Raw genomic sequence first — 24,274 nt, 5'->3', positions numbered from 1 at the left:
TTACTGAGTCACTTTATAAGCTGTAACATAAATAACCACAATGTTCTCCACTTCAGTGCACCTTAATTCAAGTCCTATCTCAGAATTTAAGTCATTTCACTCCTGTGAGGTAAAAGCTGTGGTTTATATGAATGGAGCCCTGAAGAGTGTCACAGTGAAAAGCTTTGCTCAGTGACTTTGCTCAGTCTTCCTTTGAAAGTGCAGAAGCAGTCCAGATTTAACTTAGCCTTTGCACTCCATCTCATTCATCTTAATAAAACTATTGACCCTTTAATAGGTTATTCATGCCCACACTATTAGCCTGCATAACCAGGGTTTTAAATATTAAGGAGGTTTTGTGAGATTTAATAAAATGTTTAGTAAATGGCAGAGGGCAAAATGGATTCACGTATGGTTTTTTTTGTGACCTCATGCTGTCAATGATAGATACTTTTCTGTAAGGCAAAATGCTGTTTTAAGCAGTGTTGTGGAACTGATAGTGCAGTCGAGCATGCATGATCTAACGTGACAGTTGGAGTTAATCCAGTTACGGTCAACTTCCCTATCCATGCTCAGTGTGAAGGGTTCGCAGTGTGCTACATGCCATATATCATGTAATTACATAAAAATGTATTACAATATAAAACTGATAGAAGGAATTGTGGTGATAAATGGTATGAACATGCACTTATGTGATGTGATGGTGTTAAGAAATGTGTTATTGTCTCTTGATCTTACATAAAAACAGCCATATGCTATGAATATCTGACACAGTCTCTGGGTGCAATTGCAGTCTGTTGAGGCAAAAAAAGAAATGCTTTTCATCTCTTGGGGCTCAAAAGGTCAAAAGAACACCCAATAAGCCCTTCTCTTGTATCTTTTTTTTTGCAAAGGTTGCGACAAAATGCACTTTGTTGGATGGGGCCTCAGCTGAAGCATGGCTGCGAGGGATTGCGGCGGGTTCAGACTTCCAAAGGCCCTGTCAGCCTTTAAATGGCTTCTGCTTTATTTCACCCTTTGACCCCTCCACTCCCAGAAAGGAGCGAGCTTGAAAAACACAGAGATACGTGATACATCAAGCCCCCAGTGAACCTGCTCAGCCCTGAGCCGCCTGAAATGCACAGCTTGCAGGAATGAAGGACCTTTTTGTTAGAAGCCTCAGTGCTTGCTGAAAACACAAGACCTGTGGCATTCGGCTTTTATGGTTCTTGGCTTTTGATTTTGGTTGTAATGATCATTGCCCGTGTCTTGCCTTTTTCAAAATGAGACAATTTTTCTTCGAGGCAGAAATGAGGCATTAGTGTCTCTCTGTATTTTCTTTCTTTCATTTGACTTGGCTAATTAGTGGTGTTGTAAACGTGTATATGGCGTCATTATTTATGAAAGAAGATGCAGGAAACCAAATTTGTCAGACTTAGCTTAATGTCTTGCATTGTTTAATGTACCCTCAACACTATGGGCTCTTTAACTATTTATATATGCATTCTGTTTAAATTTGAAATAGACTCTCTCTAATTGTGATGTTTTTACATGCAGTATTAGTTGTCTAGAATGTAGCTGGGGGGTTATTTATTTATTTACATTACATTTATTAACCAGTTTATTTATTTACTCCACTGTCCCAACCCCAAAACAGTTGGGACGGTATTTGAAATGGATAAAAATGAGCACTGATAAAACTTTCCTTTACAATCTTTACAATGCTTAATAATCATCTGGGGACAGACTACACCAAATGATCCCAGCTTGAAGGTGAAATTTTCTGTAATTCTGCCTTCTGTCTTAACATTTGCAACTGTACTGTCAACCATAAGTCCAGCACCCGCTCACCATGATTACGCAGCCATGCTGTTGTAACACATGCATGTGGCTCGGCATCCCCATAGTAATCACGAACGTTTCTAAGAAAAAGACACTGTCTGGAAGCAGCATGTCACTACTGTCAGAACAAAACCTTGTGTCTCCAAAATTGTAACTTTACAGAAGAAGGAAAAAAGCATACTTTACTGTTAATGTAAGTCAATGAAACCAGATGTTTTTGCAAGTAAGGATGTAAAAACCTGAGAAACAACAAGTGCCTTTAGAGATATGTAGGTCACCTATGCCATGAGCATGAAGACCTTAGCTTTTGAACTTTATTATAAGTAATATTCTGAATGGTCAACTGTGCGTAAATCCATTTCAGATAAGCTCAAGCCCAAAGAAGTCGGCAGTGTTTCTTGATGTTGTTAACATATGGCTCATGCTGTGCATAGCAGTCTTAACTTTCTTTTGTAGATGCATCAATAAATTATGTTTATTGACAACAGTTTGAGGAAGTTTTCCTTCAGAACATTTATAATCTTAAATTGCCCCTGTCCAAACCTTTTATAGAAGCTGATATGGTAAAACAGGAAATGTTTTGTCTTTGTTTAAACACACGTCAAAGTAGATTTACAAATCACTGCTCAGTGTTTTTCCTGTGCATTTGAAATGCTGTACCAACATGGAATTGACATTTGCAACCTTTACATTGCTGTCACCCAACAAATATATGTTTTCAGCAATTATAATAAGCTCACATTTGGTGACTGTCTTCACAAACAGTGATGACTTAGACAGACTATAGGTTTTTATTTTTATGACAAAGGTGAAATCGATGCTATGTGGACTGGCGTTATTTCATCACAGAAATGATGGCCTTGACCATGTGCATCATTCATACCACAATTTCCCAAAATGCCAGCTATAATATATATATATATATATATATATATATATATATATATATATATATATATATATATATATATATATATATATATATATATATATATATATATATGTATAAGAAAAAACAAACAGATATAGCATGAGTTGGCCTAAATTCCCAGTTTGAGCTGAAATTGGAGTGTCACTTGCTGATGGATTTCTATGGTTGCTTTCATTGAATGAAGCTCATTGATTGACTTGGAGATGTGCTGCATAACCAATCTATCTAGAGGTCTGCACTATAGCGCATCTATGGAGATGTTGAGAAATAGGGTTGTCCTTCAGTATTGTTTTGGGGCCCATGTCACCCAGCCCTTGACCTTGGAAAACTCAACCCCCCAGCATTCACCCTTCTCTAAACAGGAGATTGTGTGCTTGTGTGCACCAATATCAGCGAGGCAAGCTTTCAGGCCAAGGGGTCATGAGGTCAGCGTTAATGCTCAGCAGTATTAATGAGTGACCTTCGGAAAATGGGGTGGGACAGGAAAGGCTTGGGGGAGTGGAGGTGGATGGAGGAGAGGGGGGAAGAGAGGGGACAGAAAAGCCGGAGAGAATGGAGCCGGGGACCTGTTTGGCTGAGATAACAGTGACGGCCATGAAAATGCATCCATCACAGGGCGGCTAAGCCTCAGGCTCGCATTGTGCACCAGCGTAGCTCTGACGACTGCAAGTGAAGGGGGAGCCAGTAGCCAATCTGTGGAGGTAGGGATGCGTGAGGTGGGGGTAAGGGGTGAGGGTTGGTAGAAGCACATCTTGGAAAGCAAAATCATCTTAAATCTAGTCAATATATCTAATATTTCTCATTATGAGATTACTGTTAAAAAACGTTCACAAAGCAATGCGTGAGACAAGCAACTTATTTATAATGGAATACACTGTAAAAATACATGTTAAGTGAAAACAGCCAATAACTCTAGCAAATAAATGTAGTATTTCTCATCATGCGACTATTGTAGGAGTATTACAAGATAATGATACATATTTCTAGATGTTTTACTTGTTTTAAAGTGGAATTCCATTGTTCAATGTTCAATCCATTCATGGCTAAGGGGTGTGTGCAGAAAGGCAAAATAGTTTTAAACCAATTATACCATGAGCAGTAAAAAGTCAGACGGCACATATAAGTTTTCTGATTATTTTGGAGACTCAATAATGTTGCTGTACTTGCATTATAGCTTTATTAGACATCACACCCAATGGTCCCTATCACCACCATTGTAAAGAAACCTGAGCTGGTAAGTTTCTCCTCAGCACATAATTTCCAGTCAAACCACTCTGATTGACATCTCAGTGATTGAACTGTGTAGAAAAATTAGTGGAATTCTCCTTTAAGCACTTACTTAGCACTGCTTAGCACTGCTTGTTTCGGTTCAGTATTTTTTTTTTCAAGTATTTCCTAAAATAAATGATCCACACTTGAAACAGGTAAAATGATTTGCCTATGTAATAAGATGATATCACTAGATAAAAATCTTTTGAGATATTTAAATTTAACATTTAGAAATAGATTAATATTAAAAATAACAAGAAATATTAGACAAACTGACTAGATTTAGATATCCCTGTCCAAGTTATCATTTTTTGCAAAGATAATTTAAATAAATATAAATAGGCTCAACAATCATTTCATCCTTATGATAAAATTATAAAAACTATATATACTGACTAGATTTAAGATGATTTTGCTAGCTAAGATTTCATTTCTTTGCAGTAAGGAAGAAGAGGGGATAGTGCAGGAGGGAGAGAGAGAGGGAGGGTGGGATGGAGGGATGAAGGTGGCCCTGGGCAGGCCTGAGGGACGCATCATTGCTTATTCAACAGGGAGTAGATCTCTCTGTAGATAGAGGCCCCCCAATCTCCTGGATAGGGCATGGAGGAGCAGCAGGGCCCTCACGCAGGAGATTTCTAATTTAGCCAGCGAAGGAGGTGGGGAGGATGGCGTTGTGACAGACGAGGCCGAGGTGAGCGCGTGGAGAGAGCGTGTAAGGCAGGAGCTGGGGGAGGGATGCACTTATAGATGATCAAAGAGGTGAGAGCCAGATGTGCTGCTGAATATGCCATGGCTTTACCATTCAAACATGGGCAGACATGACCATCATATGGAGCCGTTCATGTATATTATAGTTAGAATCGGTAGCTGAGTAAAAACCATGTGAGATGAGAAACGTCTGACGCTTTACATACAGTGCTGTTTGTAAGCTGACTTTTGAATATAGGTTTATTTTTACACTTTATAGCAACTTTGTTATTTGGTATACCTGAGGCTGTAGCTCATTCTACTGTTGGCTGGATATGTTTGACTGGTGGACTGTTCTCATCCCAGCACTGACAATGAGGTGTTTAAAAACCTCAGCAAAACAGCTGTGCTTGATACATGCCTCATACATGCCTCTACTTTGTTCAGTTATGCTCAGGATGATACACCACTCAAATAACATATGGTCAGTGATGGTCCTGTGGTGGTTCCCTTTACAGTGATGGATGGGATCTGACAAAACGGTCAAGAATTGTAGGTTCATGGCAAGTGTACTTAATAAACTAGCAGCTCAGTGTACATCAAATCTGTTATTTTATCTTTTTATTTATTCTGTTATTTTCCGGTTTCTGGCAGTTCCAGGCTTCCATTCCTCACTCCTATACGTTTACATTGTTTTCTTTGTAGTTCCTCACTAATAAGCCTTTGGCTGTAATAAGCCTTGCGAATTTAAGGGGTAAAGTGTATTTTCCTATTAGCAGAGTAATCAGTATCGCTAATCACCTTTTTAAATGAGCAATCACAGTAAAAATCACTCCCTGTCTGTGCTGATATTAGAGTCATATTTGCTCATATTATTCATTTGAAATGATCCTATTAAGTTCATTTTATATTGATATTCATTATATTGTCACTGTTTTAATGGCCCACATCATGTAAATATGAATTTTCTATGCTTTGAGTTTGATACAGAACTATTGTTTTTATTCCTGTATTTGTCAGCATACTGCATGTTTAGCCCCACCCATTCATGTTGAAGTAGGAGTGCTGCTTTCTAAATGAGACATGGTAACATACTGCAGGCACATTTTCAATAAATAAATAACTACTAAAATGAACATGTATATAAACCCAGAGGATCTCTGGTATCATCTCTCCAGCAGTCTATTCTTATTCCCTTGAAATGAGTAGAATCCGTGTAGAGGAGGGTCTGGACTGAACATCCTCTTAATGCAATCATTTCCTATTGGGATTGGTGTGCTGACACAATCGACTGTAATGTGCCACCTTTAACTTTAACCCTCCCCCTTTCAGCCTTTTAATTCTAGTCCATCAGTGGGACTTGCTGTCCATCCCAAAGAGAGAGGCACCGTGTGTGCTTTAAAGTGGAATAATGTATACATTATTCATATGGCACCACAAAAGGTGCTCATTAAACTTTACATGGCACACCCAGAAGACAGGCCCTGAAGTAAATGTGTGTGTTTTTCCACCAGGCGGTGTCACCACGTATGGACATGAAAAGGTTGTGGTGGTATATATCTACTGAAAGTCTTTGATTAGGTGGTACGGAGTGTATGGCTCGGGTTGCATTCTGCCTGTCTGTTTGACACTGGCGAACAAAAGCCCCGTATGACGTTGGCTGTTCTGATATGCAGAGCGCATGGAAATTGAAACTCTGTAAAAAAGAATTGCCTTACACAGAAACTGCATGATGTAAATGCCAAAGTGCGATAGACACCTCGGTGGAAGGTTTATATGAACTGCGGGGCGCTGCTTGCTCTTGTCAAATAATGTTTTCCTGCAAGAGAAATCCAGCCATTACTTCATAGTAGGTTATGTGCAAACAGAAGGTAAACAAAAGTAACAGAAGGTAACCGCACCATGCAGAGATGGATAAACCTAACACGCTGTTCAAATCAAATCCAAACCTTCGCATCATCTTGTATGAAGTTGAGCCGGAATCCACGGTGCTTCCGTTTATATACGCCGCATGTATCAAGCACTTTCCATAAATCCTCCACTTATGAAGCACACCTGTATTACACATACAGTCCCAGGTCTGTATGGTCTTTTTTATCCACATATACACAGACTTAAGCTGTTAGAAAGCTGCCCTGCAGGCAAACCCTACATGTTTTCTTTTCCCCATCCCAGGCCTCTAAAGTGTGAGTGTGAAGCTTGAACTTTTTTTCTCAGTCCATATATGGAAACAGCTGTAAAAACAGCCCATCTTGTGATACCATTAAAACCTAACATATTGCTGTTGTCGGAACAAAACCTTATATCTCAAAAACGAGAACTTTACAGGAGAAGGAAAAAACATTCTTTACTTTTAATGTAAGTCAGTGGAACCAGACCTTTTCCAAGTAATTTTGGGTCATTTCTTTTGGTCCATTTATTATGAAATTTACACACAATATAAAGAACAACTGGCATTTTCAAAATATGTCAAAAATTCAAAAATTCTAAAAAGTGCAGATACTGGTTTTGTTCGGACAGCAGCCATATTCATTGAAACACTCATTCTACAGCAGTTAAGCTCATCCATTCAACCTACAGTTATAAATATAGTTTCAGCCCAGATTGCTTTTTGAATGAGCCACTATATAGGGCAGCCAATAAGAACAGAGATCATTTATATATTCAGTACTGAAATCAGAGACCACCCTTCATTTATTTAATTTCCAGTCAAAGTGGCTTTCAGTTCAGGTTATTCATTGTTTCAAGATGTATTTCTGAGCAGATTAGATATAAGATGATGCACATGCATAAGGAAAAGAAAATCAAAAGAAAATAAATGAAAAAAATTAGTCTCCAATACTGAAGTTCATAAAGTATTGAAAGACAAAGAAAAGACTTCGAACAACCATGCAAGACCTGGTAGACCACCAAACTGTCACCATCACAAAAACAGCATTTAAATCTTTCATCTTTAAGAGAGAAGAGAAAATCAATCTCCACTTTTTTCAGATCTGAAACAAATCACAGGTGTTTCCACTGTGAGAAGACAACTCGACACTCTCTGAAAGAGTCTGAAAGGAAGTGTAGCTGTCAAGTAGCTGTTACAGGCGAAAGAAAATAGAGAAAAAAAAAATCTGCAAATAAAAAAAGCTGCTAGAGTGTTCTATGGATGAGCTAATGACAACATCATCATTGAATGTGTTTGTGGTCACCTGCATCATGAAAAGCAGAAAATGCAACCAACTTCTAAGACTGAACTTTGGTGGGAGTGGAAAATTTTCCTGCTGATTACTTTTAAAAACTGAAAACAAGTCTCCTATAAAATAGAAACTGTAATAAAGGCAAAGGGTTGTGGACACACAGAATTCCATGTCATTTTATGTTAAAACTACACTGTAAAAGATTAATTGATTTGGAGACCTCTTTAGAGGACTGCAACATGTGGAAGAATATTTGTTGGTTGGTGCATGTGACCGCTTCCCCAAGTGTATGAATCTGATCTTTGAGAGTGTGTTAAAGAAGTTTTCAAAGAGAACTCAGTCAAACCTGGTGAATGATGTGTCTTCTGAGGATGAATTATCTACTACTGTCATCATATTTTCATCAGTGTAATGGTGTAGGATATAAACAAAATCCACCAAATCAAACCCGACACCTCTGACTTTCCAATTATTATTTCAGGCTTTACTGGTTGACTCACATCAGCGCACACACCATATTTTAGACTTTTTCTTTTCCTGACAGTCAGTAATCCTACATGTTTAACATAAAATCGGACAAAGTGCAGGTAGTTTTTCTGACACTGATAAAATAAATAACCTTTATTTAATGGCAATTTTGAATGGAAATTAAATCAAAGTTGGACCCTCTGTAGCTAGCAAAGTACCCAACACTCTGATGTCACTACCAGACCCTTAACCAGCTCTTAATGCTTTCAAGTTTTGGCCTAAACTGAATGGAACTGAAGAATGTTACAATTAAACTCAAGAACCCTGCTGCTGGTCTGGATGATTTCCCCTGAGTTATTAAAGAAATGTCTCCCATTACTAACCTTATGAACTAATCTTTAAGCTCTGGCATATTTTCTGATGAACTGAACTGGGCAAAAGTCACCTCATTTTACAAATCTGATGACCCATCAATATTCTCAAATTATAGTTTTATATCTATTCTTATATGTAAGTTTATGAAAGCTCATCTACAACCAACTCATCTGTCATCTTAATAAATACAAACTAGTATATCATCACTAGTTTAGACTTCAAAAACCTTCTACCTCTATGGCCCTGGTTCAGGTAATTGAGAAAATTTCTACAGCACTTGGTAACAGTGAAATAACCATAGGAGTGTTTATTCATTTATCCAAATCATTTGACACAGTCAGTCACAGTATCCTGCTACAGAGGTTACAATATCTGACATGGTAAGAATGGTTTAAAAGCTATTTTGAAGAAAACGATGTGTCCCATGGCACAGCTCTTGCTCCAGTTTAAAAAATAGACTTCCTCAAGGGTCAATATTGGGGCCCCTATTGTTTTTAATAGTCATTAAAAAACGTTAATGATCTTTACTCGGCAGCAATGAATGCATTCTTTATTTTCTTTACTGATGACACTAATATTTAGTCTCATCTATTCAGAATGTTTAAATATTAATCACTGGTTGAAAGTGGGTAAATTATCCATCAAAAAAGTTTATCATTGCTTTCAAGCCCTAAAAATAAAAAAGACATTCTTCCACCATTCTATATTTCTAGTCACATATTAACTCAGGTCCACTATGATTTTTTAATTTACTTATTGATGACAAACTGGAAAGAATACATTTTATTCATTTCAAAAATACTTCTTAACTTGTATTACATATCAATTTATCTTTACCTCACTTACTGTAATATTATTTGGACCAGTACTTTCAAAAGTAACATTGTTTATATAGTCTTCAGAAGCATTTTGTTAGAATGGTCACTTTACAGCTAGTTATAAAGTGAATGTCTTCTCTGCCTTTACAAAATCTTCAAATACTCAATGTGTAAGAAATTTGCAAACCATTTGCAAATATGCCAGTTTATTTTTTCCTCTACAAACAAACAATCTTCTTCCTGACTGCTGCTTTTACAATTTCATCAATTTGTACAAGCCCTTTCTGGGCTTTTTAAACTTTCCATTTTTCTTTCTTGTTGTTTTGTTTGTATTCTGCTTTCTTTACTGTACCTTTTTGTGCAAAAAATAAGATACAATAAAATAAAGGCTAGTTTCTTAGGCATAGTACTATATGAGGCACAATAACAAAAACAGCCTGGTTAAGTCTAAGGAATAATGAGAGGTTGGAAAATGTATAAAATGAATGTCATGTAAAATGAAATATGATCTTTCATACATAAATCAACACGCAAGGCATAAGTGGACCTCAAGGGAGAAAATGCAAGAAATGCAAGAAAAATAACACATGGACCCTTTATTAAAATGATGTTTAACCCTACTGCAAACTTGGCTGGCAGGTACAGCAAGTGAAGGGACCTAAAAAGAAGCTTGCAAAAGAGAGCTGAAACCCCCTCCTCCACAACCACAACCTCCACCACACACAGACACACCCACACCCACCCACACACCCACCCACACAAACACACACACACACACACACACACACGAGGGAGTGATCTGTCATTACCGCAAGAGACGCTCGCCTCCTTGCTACCCCAAGGTCCTCTCCGACTCATAAATACATAATCACAGCAGCGCCCATGAGTTGTTTTCATCAGCTGTCAGAAATGACCTGAATTGCGCATCACTGTTTGACCCAAATCCAGCAGTAGATATGCTAAACAGGGCTTACATAATCACCAAAGCTTTATTTCAGGCTGCATGTTCAGTGCTGAAAATAGCACCTACCATTAATGTAAAAAAGAATTAGAGAGAACAAAGTTTGCATGGTGTGTTAAGCCAGGGCTCGAGGTGCTAGATGCTGCCATTCGATCTTTTAAAGTGTTTTCCAGCCTAATCTCTTTCTGCCACATCTGCAGCATATAGTCGAATACCATGGATAATTTCTCTGTATATGACAACAGAAGAAAACAAGCTGACTCGAAATTCACTCATGATAGAAAACGATAGGCAGGTGCTTAGGTTTCAGCGCTTATTCGTTAGGTTCTATTAGAAAGGTTGGGTCTACTTTTCCCAAAAAGTGAATGTTTTAACATTAACAATAGGTTTATGTTATTCTATAGATAGACAGTAGGGGTCTGAAAACCGTGCCTGCCAATCTCTTTGTTTTTTGTTTTTTTTTTATATTGATGATGGGACAGCATCTGAAGGCTTGTAAGATCACAGTTGCCTTTTATCAAACATTTGCTTAGTGTTAGCCCCAAAACATGTGGTATTTGCTACTGATGAACTTGGTTAATGTTAATTTCAGACTCTGGTAGTAACATTATTTTAGACAGCATGGTTAAATTGCTTGGAGCAACTGATATTGATATTGATATACTGATATGACCATTTCAGCTTTATTTTCTGACCCATGTCACCTGTGTTTAACACACAACCTACCATAAACAATGCCTGTTCCACTTGCTCGTAGACAAGTAATATTGCATCACTAGAGAACCTGAGTGATTTGTAAGTGCAGAGATACTTTAACAACATTATCTGCAGTAGTATATAAAACGTTTGGGCAGCCCAGCTAGATATTTTGTTGATTTTTAAGTGAAAAGAAGTGAACAAAACCTCTGTAGCAAACTATTAACACATTTTTCTGCCAAGTCACTTTATATTTGATTAACTTACATAATGGAAAAGCCAATTCTGGCATGTGCAAAAGTTTGGATGCAATACTCTTTGCCACTTTCCTGTGCTGTTTCCTTTCACTGGCTGTCACACTACCTCAAAGGATAATAGCCACCCCATGCTTAACAGGTGTTCTTTTCATCAAATGCTGCTCCCTTTTTCTGCAAGTAACTTTGGTAATTGAGGTCAAAGAGTTCCATTTTCACTTCACAAGTCCACAGTACTTATTTCCAGAATGGTTTATCTTATTGTTTTGCATACTTCAGATGTTGACTTTTGTGATAAAGTGAAAGGTAAAGTTTTCCTCTGATGACTCTTCCATGCATGATCGTTTGTCTAGGCAATGCAGCATAACAGGATGGTGCACAATCACTTCTGTGTAGGCTAAAACTGACATTTAAAAAGTGGAATGTACCTGGTGGATCCACTTTGATATCTTGTTATAGCTCTCTGATTTGTAAGCATCAGTTAGTTGTGATTGGTTTGAAAAAACAAAACACTGGGATATTTCAATATGCCCCCTGCATTCTCTTTTCCATGATTGACATAATACATAACAATACACAACTGTCTATTGCTACTACTTCAGCACAATTAGCCTTGACTGGCTTAACTATTACACCAAGGAGATTTATGCCATGGGCATCCCATAATGCTCCAAGTACACAACACTTCTGTAATGTTCCATGTTAGAATTCAAAGCCAGTTGCTCTGAGGGGGTTTGACAGAGCAGAGCAGAACATATGTACAACTAGCCATGCTTGGAGTTACTGCCCAAGTCCATTTAGGGGAACATATCAAGAGGTGCAAGACTTGACAGGACTTTCACCTAATGTATTAACGAACTTCCTTGCTAATCTGTTTCATTCAGTTTCCCTACACGGCAGAATACATGTGCATTTCTGGAGCTGGCCTAAAGAAGTGTACACTTTCTGTAAGTGCATGTGGATTGGACATGCATATTGAGTTCCACATTGTGTGATTTGTTAATGCAATCTGCAACAAAAATCTACATTTTTGTATCATTTGCAAAAATAACGGGGGCATGAATGTTAGATAACATTATCTAATTAGCTGGAACTAATTATAACAAATATCAGGCATCGTTTCTTGCAGACAAAGTCCCCTTGCTTGCTTCTACTCTCTCTCTCTCTGCCCATAATGCTAGAGTTATCCCCCTCCCCCCTTCCAAACTCTCTCAGTGCATAAACAGAGCCTGCAGTCAGAGTATTCTCTGATCAAAGGGACAAATCTATCTAGGAGCAATCAGGTTGCTGAGCTAGCGAGGCTGCTGACAACTCTCTGGCTCTTTGATCAGAAATACATCATCTTCAGCAGCCTAGCTGGCTTTGTCTGGGGCCAGAAAATAGGGGAAGTGATAGCTCCCACTTGGTTCTCTTCCTCACTCGCTGCTGCTCTTGTCAAGCAAGATGAAAGCTACCCCAATTACAAGTGAAAATACCCCCCTCAAAATCACCACGCTCAGGGAGCAGCTACATCCCCGTGTGTTATCATTGAAACTCCCATAAAATGGCTATATATAACAGAGTCGAAAATCACCCGCGCTTTTTTTTCTCTCGATCTTCAAAATTGGCCATATGTTGAAATGCTGTTGTTTGCCAGAGCAATCTCAGGCAAGATAAACCCTGCGTGAACTTTTTGTTTCTTGGTTTCCATTGTGAAACTGTGTTTTTGAACCTGGCATGTCAGCTCGCTCCCAAAATATTTTAGCGCTCTTTTAGCTAGTCTGCCCGGGAGTTTCTGCTGGCCTCATCTAAAGGCAGAAGCTGTTTTATCACATGTTCTACTGAGGCTTATGTTTCTCTTCTGTCACTTTTCTCTTTTCTGCAGGGACAGCCTTTGTGCTGGTGCAGTCACCTGGCTTGACCTCAGAGACGGACCTAGATTGAAGCTGCTAGGCCACACTGCAGTTTTGACAGCTAAAATGGCCTTGAGTTCTTATTCAAGGAAGCTTTTTACATTTGAAATCATATGCTTACAAGATGAGCTCTTCTATGGCACAGAAATTCGTATTCACAAGAAAAATGTAGATTTCATATTTTGTCCTTCTGCAGGTTCAATTATGTTCTTGCCAGCTATCACTTCTTTGAATCCAAAGAGTTCAACGCATGGGTCAAAATGTATGATTCACAGAGGACAAATTCTTTGCATGCCTTTTAGAGCTTTTTCTGACTCCGGATACTCAAATTATAACTCCAGCTAGATGAGGGAGATCAGTCGTGCCTCCCTCTCAAATAATCTTTCAGAAGTGAAATTGTACCTGACTCAAAAATAGCAAAACCGCAAAAGCGTCACTTAAGCAGTTGGCACTGCATTCTGGCTGGCTCTCGCTCTGCAGCGTGTCTGATTTCTGCGGGATATGGTCTGCCTTGTCAGTCAGCGTGCTCTTCCAGCAATTACACACCTGTCATGTGTCACCTGTCTGCTCTCCCATCCGATGGGCTTCAGCAGCCATTAAGGGGCTCCAAATGGACCTGCTCTTGTTTTGCGCACTGGGAGGTTATGTTATGGAACGGTGAGCAAGGGGCATGACTTAAGCGAGACCAGGGGGATGTGAGGGCTCTTCGTCTTCAGACTTTCTCCTTGCATTTCACAAATGCAAATCGGCAGAATTGTGTTTTGACTCTCGTGGTGGAGTGCTCATCTTTTCCTCTGCTGTTGCAGCGCCTGTCCTGGGCCATGGTTTTTTCCTATGCATGAGTCTGATTTAACCTGTCTGCAATCCATGAAGTGCCTTGCACAGACAGTAAATCAGACGGAATGGCAAATATGATGCTACGCAGGTTGAGCTTTTACTTTTTTTAGGCCCTTTTCACAGTTGTTGTGATCATTCAAAAGAAAGAAAGCCAGTGCAAAATGTATCAAAGGGAACCTCACAATTTCTCATCAAAATGAAAGTATGTGATGAATTCACATGTGATAGCCATGTATCATCAGTGATTTTAAAAGAATGAGCTGCTTTAGACATTAAACATTACTGTATTCAGATCACACAATGGAAAGAAAGCCTGGGGTGGAATATACACTATACCTGTCAACTTTGGTACATTAGTAGAGACCATGTATGACCTAGTCATGCATACATGCATATAGTATTACTAGTACAGGGTGAGTCAAAAGTCACAGAACACCGTTTCCTTTTATTTTATTTTTTATGCTGTCACAAGCCTCCACGATGTGGTGCTGAAGGTGGTGTTTGTTGCGGATTTTCTCAGCATACACAATTTGTTTGAAATGATCCCAGAGATAAAAGTTGATAATAAAATAAAAAATAAAATAAAATCTGTCCTGCGACTTTTGACTTACCCTGTACTACTTGAGCAAGCCTTTATATCAGCACATGTGACTCTCTTTAATGCGGCTCTTCTGTATTTTTTCTACTCTAAATGAATTACATTCACACTTTTGTTTTTCTTTATGCTCCCAATATAGCATTTCTAATGATTTCATGGTCCAACAGATCGTCTTAAATCTACCCGCCTCAGTATTCTGTTGTAATGGCTGTTCAAGCTAACATTGTAGCTTAGAGTTTAATATTGTATCACAGGTGCTACTCGGTGTTAAAAGCATGAAGGTAAAGATTGAATCTGGGTCACTTTCCAGCGCCAGACCCGTCACATCACTGTATTTCTAGATCTCGCTAATGTCAAGAACATTCGAGTATTAATGAAGGAAATCTCCCTCCAGGCCTCGTGTTTGTCAAAGGAGATCATATACATTCAATGTGAAAATTCAGAATTAATCTTTCACATCCCTTCAGGGTGTCTAGAATAGGCCATATAGCCACTCTGAGAGCAGAGCCTTGGTGAAAAGTCAAATCAACTTGCCAGCAGACTTGCTGAAACTGATGAAGTTTTAGATATGATTTTATTCCCTTATTTAAGAAATGGTGCTCATTAAAGTAGTCTTTCACCATGAAATCAAACATCATTTTCCATTTACCCCAAAATAGAAGTCAAACAGCAAAGACACATTTGTTGTCTGGAGTTATGACGATAATTTAAAATGTTTTCTTACTCTACAAGACTTTGGGTCACACAGACTTCCATTACCTGTTAGCCTCATTAGCCTCATAGCTCCCGTGCAAATCTAAAGAGAGTCATTCCATAAAACGAACACCATTTGAGTTAACAAGATTCAATGCCACGTGTAAGATACAGAATTCTAATTATATCAACTATTAATTCAAAGCTTTGTTGTTGTATTTTTTTTTACTATAAGCAAAAACGTATGTTTTTATGTATATTTTTATGAATACACACTTTTTTCACATGTCTGTGTAGACCAGTGTGTCAAACTGGAGACTTTCCAGGCCAAAACACTGCAGAGATTAGTGTTTACCCTTATCTAACACTCTGAATTCAGTTCATGAAGGCCTTGCTAATTAGCTGATGAGCTGAATTAGGTGTGTTTAATGAGGTAGTGTGCTGACGTTTTAGTTTTGGTCCATAAGGACTGGAGCCCGACATGTGGTAAAGACCATCATTGAAGTTCTCTGTCAAAAAAAACACTAAATGAACGTTTAGCATTACTCTTCTGCCATGTTTACACATATTGGTTCCATTTTAATGCTACAAATATCAATTTAACATAAAACTATTTAAGATAAATTTAGTAATGTTTCCCAACAGTTTACACCGATCAGACATAACATTTTGACCACCTCCTTGTTTGTACATTCATTGTCATTTTTTCAGCTCTACTTACTATATAGGTGCACTCTGTAGTCCTACAATTACAGACTGTGGTCCATCTGTTTCTCTGAATACTTTGTTAGCCCACTTTTACCCTGTTTTTCCATGGTCAGGACTCCCATAGACCCTCACAGAGCAGGTACTATTTGGGTGGTGGATCATTCTCAGCATTGCAGTAATACTGTTAGTGTGTGTTGTGCTGGTACGAGTGGATCAGAAGAGCAGTGCTGCTGGAGATCTAAATATCCACCCTGTCATGTTCACCTCCATTACAACTTCAATGTAATGAGACTGCATTCCTCAGTATTAATGAAGTTACTGAAGTGAGGAAATCTGTTTTGTTTTTTGATAAAAGCAACACTTAATTGAAGCTATGGTGTCCAAAAAACATAAATTCATTAACATGAAAAAACTCAAAATAGCATATCCATAGATCTCAATGAATGACTCAAAAAGCAAACTTTAGACACCAAATATGTCTTAACTGAATAACTACCAGGGGCGACTCGAAGATCTGAGCTTTAGGGGTGCTGAGCACCCAATGAGACCAGCCTGTTTTTTTCCTTATATCTTCTATCAGTCTATAACATTAATTAGCTGATACGCATACAAATAGGCAAACATCTAGCACCTTGGCTTTAATATTAACGTTTAGGCCTACCGATGGCACAACGGCTTCTCTTACTTGAATTCAAATAGTGGATGGTCATTGTTTGCCAACCTGCAGCATTAGCTTGCTAGTTAAAAAAAACATCAGACAGCTAATAAGAACAACATAAAGAGTGATCTGTGATTCACTGCAGCAAAGATGAGGACTGCTGCTAATGATTGTGATGTATTGGTTCTCAGTGATAAGAAATCCTCCATGCACTACTTACTGGAGTCACCTCAACACATCCATCGATCCATCCATTTTCTAAGCCGTTTCTCCGTCAGGGTCGCAGGGGGGTACTGGAGCCTATCCCAGCAGTCATCGGGCGGAAGGCAGGATACACCCTGGACAGGTCGCCAGTCCATCGCCTGGACAGGTCGCCGGTCCATCGCACCTCAACACAGTCACACTGTAACTAGCTCTAGAGCAGCTACTGCACAGCTTCAGGGAGAGCGGGGTGGGGGAAGAGTAGGAGTGAGAAAGTGGATCATAACATTTGCTTATTAGAGACAAGCTTCCTTTTTTTTTGCTTAAACAAAATGACTTTTTACTCTTATTTTTAGGGTGCTGGGAGTCAATTTAGGGGTGCTTGAACCATTCCTTTAAGAGCTAAAGAGGAACTAGTGAGGACTGATTATTAGCACTGCAACAAGAGATGTGTTCAAAACACACTTGCTAAATATTCTTATACCATGATTCGTATTACTAAACTCTAAGCTTGAGTGAAATCTAAAAATAATTAGTACTGTATTAAAACTAGCATCAAAGTGCATAGCAAAGAGCACTAACTCTCTCTCTCTCTCTCTGGTAAACAGAAAAAAAAAGACTATTGGGGCGCGTGTCTGAACAGTTCCTGAAGCAATGTGATCTGCAATTTGCCAACATATTTAGAAAGCTATTTCAAAGTAAATTAGTCCTGTGTAGTTCTTTCTCAGGTCTCTTCTGTTTGGAAGTGTGACTCTTTTCCTGCAGTCTTGACTACAGCCTTCTCAAAAGAATAACAGAAAACTACATTTTCTAAACGTCAAATGACAAATGCCCATAGCGCGGACCTCCAACCACCATCACTCATACTATGATGTCTGGCACAGAACAAGACGCGGAAAACATAGTACTTTCAGGAAAGGCTGTTATTGAACTGGCAGCAGTGCAGCACCTCCGCCCAGTGCTGCAGAATGGCTGAGACAGCTGGCAGGTCAGCTGAGACAGCTACACATTCCACAGTGATGGTAGATACTGGCTCCCACACAAACCACCCCAAGCCCAGCACAGTCCGGCTCAGCAAAGCATAACAAACACTGCTGCACCTATATTATTCATGCAGCAACAAATATTTACAATAAAAAGGCTCTCACTGGGGGTCCAGCAGTTCCCAAGAGCCTCTGCGCATCCATGGCTGAACAAAACAAAAGAGGAATGCTACAATCCATAATGAAACGAGTGGTAAAATAAATGAGATTTTACAAACTACATTTTATGTAACCTTTTACCAAACTTACGCTGTGAGTGTTCTTGACATTTCACTATAAGCGTCCAGACTAGGAGTCTCACACTGTTTACTTCAGAGGTCAATATTTTGTTGTCTTGCTAGTTTATGCTTGCATGGGATTATTGAACAATTTATGAAGAAAATCTAATATAATCATGTTTCGACAATGTAGTCCAGCTCATAAAGTTGCAGAAAGCTGTTATACTATTTTACACACAGTGGGGTCCAAATATCTGAGACCACATTTTAACATTTAAACCTGGAAATGAAAAACACAAATATTTTAAATGGCGGAAAGTTATAAGAATGGAAGATAAACTGTTAAAGTTTGCGCACTAATTCTAGGCCACTACTCAAATCTAAGCGAATTGTGATAAGGCCTCACAAAAAGCTCTTATACCTTGCTTTAAAGCACAAACTTGGAGCCAATGTCTGTGTGAGTACACATGGTCACTAGAGCAAATAGAGGAAAGACTAATATTTATAATATATATTTCAAAGATGCTTTACTTATCTCAAATTTTTGAGCTGAGAAAACAGCTTGTAATGAAACACTTTGGATTCAGTTAGAGAGGAATGCAAAACAGAAGCATTTTCACTATGGTCTCAGACTTTTAGATCCCACTGTGTACAAAGTTGAGGGTATTACTTTAAAACTGTATTCCATTACAGATTACCTGTTAAAATGTAACTGTGACCTAATCTAAGGGATTATTAAATTAATAAGATTATTACTTTCTATCACTTTTGGATTACTTGTCCTTTATATTTAAAATGCACTTTATACGTGCTGTGTGTACATCCACTTGAAAATCCATCCATCCATCCATTTTCTAAGCCGCTTCTCCGTCAGGGTCGTGGGGGGGTGCTGGAGCCTATCCCAGCAGTCTTCGGGCTTAAGGCAGGATACACCCTGGACAGGTCGCAAGTCCATCGCAGGGCAGACAGACACTCACACACTCACACCTAGGGGCAATGTAGCATGTCCAATTGGCCTGACTGCATGTCTTCGGACTGTGGGAGGAAACCGGAGAACCCGGAGGAAACCCACGCAGACACGGGGAGAACATGCAAACTACACACAGAGAAGACCCTGGTCGCCCGGCCGGGAATCGAACCCAGGCCCTCCTCGCTTTGAGGTGACAGTGCTACCCACCACGCCACTTGAAAATCAGGTATTCAAATAAAGTGTGATGCAGAGCTACAGAGAAAGTGGGGACATGAGCAGCTGCTACTGAGCCTTACAATCACTGATTTTAGCAAACTGGCCAAATCTCGCCTTTCGGAAAAAAAGGTACAAACTATCACTGGGATGGTTCCCTAAAGGACACATCTCAGTTCCTTTAGTCAGGGAATTGTCAGAACTGTATCATAGTCCATTGAAATGATATTTTTAAGTTGTATTGACTCCACATACCCTGTCTCATCTCCAGGCTTTTTCAGTTCTATTGTTCTGTTTTAAAACATTAGCTTATGAAAAGATATAAATGAATACTTTTCACTTGGGAAAAACTTTTACATTGTTTATACACTGATGAAGGAAACATATACCTGCATAGTATCTTTATTTCTAACAGTGTAAGAGGAGAAGTATATAAAATATTTAAAACATAATGATAACTCATTTGTATAGTATTATTTGTTTATGTTAAGACATGGCAATGAAAATGGCATTGAAAATGGTGACAAGTTCAATAATCAAGGCACCACTCCCAGGAAAATGAAACAAACTTGTACACTAAAACTGTAGAATTATCTGGTTCATTTAGTTCAATAACTACGCACGTGGAACTACCGCTCTGCTAGGATTTTGCCTTATTTGTTAAAAATATGTTTCTCACATTAGTAAACCCTAACATATCCTACAAGCTTAAAGGCATTCATTTTACACTGAATTAACTCACTGACTCACTTTGTTGTAAATAATGATAATTTACATATATTAACATTTTTCACATGCCATTCAAAACCTGTTAAAGAAACAGGGATGTAACAATCCATTGATCTGTACTGATGCATCGCCCGAATACCAAATGAACCAGTGTCATCAATGTGATCAATACATGCATAAACATATATGCATGTATTTATTTTCACACCTGTTCTAACATTATTCACAAGCTTAATCTCGATACAGTCCTACACTTTATGTGGCAGCAGGCGCTGTAAGCTTGTTACAGGCTGTCAAAGGCCTTGCTTGCGTGCTTGTGTTGACGTTACAGCGCTTCGTGATGAAGCAGCAAACTACAAGTTGTCCATTTAGTAGCAGCCTAGAAAACAAAGTTTTACACTCTTCCATTGGTAATATAACACAGGTGTGGAAACATTTTGGTTTTAGAAAAGAAAAAAAAAACAGGCAGACAGACAGACAGCTGTTGGCAAAGTGTTAATTAAGATGCACAGGTAATACCACAAACTTGTCAGCTCACCTGAAAAGGTGACATTGTGTTCATATCTCAGCTTTACCGAATAACTCAGAAACAAAGTACAAAAAAGAAGGAAACGCGCGCAGAGTCAGTACAGCCCTCGGGTCTCACCGCTACCTGGTTAGGCTACTCTACTGCTAGGCTTGTGTTGTCTTCCTCAGCGTTCAGCTGTGTCTATCAAAATAAAAGTCCTTCCAATAAAAGACAGATGGAATAACTGAACTAACTCGGGGATGCTATGACACCGAATATCATTTCATATCGACTGCACATCCCAGCATTGAATTGTGTCACCTCACAAATTTTGAGGTGTCAAAAATTGCCAAATTGTTGGATAAAAGATTCGAAGTAGGACTACATCAAGATAACATTTTACATCCCTAGAAGGAAATCATGCAAATCATCGTGCAAAGATGAAACTCTTTTTTTCTGTTTTGTTTTGTTTTAGAACTGCTGGTTAATGTTAAAATCTAGCAAGTCTGGAAACGTTGATTTATAGCTAGACAAACTGTATAAAACAAGAATAATAGAGCAGTTTGCTGCTGTCGAGTCAGACAATGTGGAAAAATAAAATAAACACTTGATTTAAATATCTTTGGGAAAATGCTACAGATATTCATTTTGCTAATTAAAATAAAATACTTCCAAAATGTTGTATAGTTCTATAATTCTGTAGTTTGGCTGAATAATACTGCTTTTATATATGTTTATTCATTCTTGGTTAATCTTTTTTTAACCTCATATAACTCACATGAGGGTTGCAACACTAGGTTTCCAAAGCACTGCTGTAGTGTGCTATTGTTGTTGTCTCAAAGTCTCTGCTGTTATACTACAGTGTCTTTACTGAAAATGGCCTCACTGTTTCCTGGTTGAAGCTTTAACTACTTTATTTGAAGAAAAGGTTATTATGTGCTTTTTTTTGAGGCAAAAACGTTTAAGAACATTACAAATACTCTTAGAGAAGCTGACAGAGACATGATGTGCCATAAGAGCTGAAGTGGCCTATTCTTTAGCTTCCAGTTGCTGGTAAATAGGCTTTTTCCCTGGCCTGATAAAGTATTCCTCAGGCCTCTTCCTATCAGCAGATAGGTTTCTATTTGTGAAAAGCCTAACCATAGACTCTAACCATAAGACAGTAAGACATGAGTTGAAATACATCCCCAAACCCCTTGCTTTATTATACAAACCTCCTGGCTCTGGTTTTCATTCTAAAACATATCACAAAAGCCTCACACACTTAATATGCGAGTGAATTCTACCAAATGGCTTTGGCTGCTTTTGTTCCCTATGCTGAGCCTTTGTTTTGAATGTTTTGGAGGTGGTGGTGGTGGTGGTTGGGGGGGGGGTTGAATCATTCTCAGTCAATTAAAAGCCATCGATAATACACAGGCAGTGAGTGCCAGTGCAGAGCGCACAGCAGCTCATCTGTAGCTGGGATTTGCACTACCATGGGAAAGCACTGGAGGTGGATCTGCTGGATTTTTCCCCCCTCTCCCAGTGTCTTGCTGAGATTTAAATAAGCCTAAAGATTACTTGAGGGCCTTTAAATGCAAATTTGGGGGGAGCGTGCAAAGCCAAGTCTGGTAAACCCCAGCCTTATCGTTTGCCTCACAGATTAGAGCCCTTCTACAACATGATATTGGCTATATGCTCCCCAATAAGCTGCAGGCCAGGGGTCTCTTCAGTATGAAGCCTGCATTAGTGGATCTGCTCTGTGTGCCCGTGCCAAGGTCAACACTGATGCACTGAAAAAAAAGAGAGATCTTGACAAGCAAAATCATATTTATTCTGGCAAATATCTATACAGTGCATCATTATGAGCTGCATAAATATTATAAGGTTTCTTATTTCTAGACAATTTTACTTGTTTAAGTAATTTTATCTAATGAAATTTTTTTATCTGATTTGCTATCAGTTTTGTTTCTTTAAAAATTATGCAGATATTTTATTTGCTTGTTTCAAGAAATTATGGTTGAAGTGAGCAGATTTATCTGCCAGTGGAATAAGCAACAAGTTCACTAGATAAAATCAAAACAAGGAAGAAATCGGTTGAATTGTCTAATAATATTCTTAACTTGAAATGAGAGATGCTGTTTTGCAGGTCCCACAGTTGAACTCTTTAAAGTGTGATTTATAAAACCAGAAGGGAAGTAGATTTTTGTCTTTATTTCAATTTAATTTAATTTCAAAATTTATCAAATGTATTTGTGAGTTTAAACGCTATTTTTATTATGGCAATTGTATCCAACAGTTTTGATGTGAAGAAAGCTTATGGAGTGGCCACTATAAGACCATAAATAGAGATTTATGACAGAATGCATTAAGCTCCCCACAAGTTTGTGTGAAAATCCCTGATGTGTAGATTAAATTCACCTAAAGTTGTCTAAACACAAGTTTCAATTGAATAGATCAGATTTTATATAAAGGTGTTGGCCAATTGGTCAAATTTGATGAAACAATTTTTAACAGGACCCTAGAAATAAACACAAATCTCAAAAATGTGTTCTTCGTTTTACTTGTTGTAACTTTTTTTTTTTTCCTACACTTTATAAATGTAGAAGATTTGAAGACTCCTCTGGTGAAAATGTGTAAGTGCACAAAACGTGAAGAAGACCATTTTGTAACATTGGTTGAATTCAGAGCCCTTCACTGAGTGGATGAATCTGATGATCACAAGTGCTTTGAAACAGTATTTAAAGAGAAAACTTGGTAAAGGACATGTATTTTGAAGATGTATGTAAATGATGTACTATTGTCATCACATATTAATCAATATGTTGATTTTAGATTTGAGCTCAAAACATTGACATATGATGTATGACGTGGTTTGAAAAACTGCTAAATCTGACCTATCTAGAATCCATATGGATGAATATGTTTCAGTGGCTGTGTTTTTGGGCAACAGAAAAGTGCACGAGTGAAGACACACCCAGATGCAGAAAACCCAGTACATTTCCAGTACATATTTTCCTAAACATTGCTGTAAGCTCCTCTGCTTTATCAGCTGCTCTCTGCCACAGCAGATGTGTGAATCAGCTTTGAAATACTGGCTCTGATGACAGTCCAAGGCCTTCAAGCAGTGCATTGTGGTTTTAACATTAAAAAAAGAAAAAGAAAAACATGAACTTGGCCTGTGGATGCAGACCTGTTTGACTGGCACTACTTCATGACTAAATGATTACAAAAAGCTGTTATGTGCATATTCCTGAGCCCAGGAGGCCGTGTCCCTGACGACTCAAAGAGCTAAACAGACCCAGACTCCAGACTGCTTTATACAAAGGAAATGCTCTGTCTGTACACACCTGCTGCCTGTGTGCTTGTTAGAGGAGCTCAGCTATACATTAAGGTGCTGTAAGTTAAGAAAAGTCTTAGAAAGCCCAGCTTTTGTGTTCTTTGTCTGGTTTGAAAACTATTAACCTTTTTGTGCAGAGGGTAAAAATTACTGCCTGCGTCTTTTAAAGTGCTCTTCAAATAGTGCAATCACTATCAGTCTGTCTGGTACTACATGTAAAAGATTTTTGCCATAAACTACAGCTGA

At 38.5% G+C, this 24,274-nt stretch overlaps 1 long non-coding RNA gene across 1 annotated transcript in view; it reads right to left on the bottom strand.

The window, feature by feature from the left end:
* LOC119264138 overlaps positions 1 to 20,855 on the bottom strand; it is a 38,353-nt gene extending 17,498 nt beyond the window's left edge. Inside the window, exons 1-2 of the long non-coding RNA XR_005130794.1 lie at positions 20,740 to 20,855; positions 17,048 to 17,262 (exon numbers count right to left, since the gene is read on the bottom strand). This is a non-coding gene — a long non-coding RNA (uncharacterized LOC119264138). The remainder of the gene's footprint in view (positions 1 to 17,047; positions 17,263 to 20,739) is intronic.
* Between the last annotated feature and the right edge of the window lie 3,419 nt (positions 20,856 to 24,274).

This window comes from Pygocentrus nattereri, chromosome 10, assembly GCF_015220715.1.
Source record: "Pygocentrus nattereri isolate fPygNat1 chromosome 10, fPygNat1.pri, whole genome shotgun sequence".
Taxonomy (NCBI): Eukaryota; Metazoa; Chordata; class Actinopteri; order Characiformes; family Serrasalmidae; genus Pygocentrus; species Pygocentrus nattereri.
This window is presented reverse-complemented; position numbering and strand designations above follow the sequence as displayed.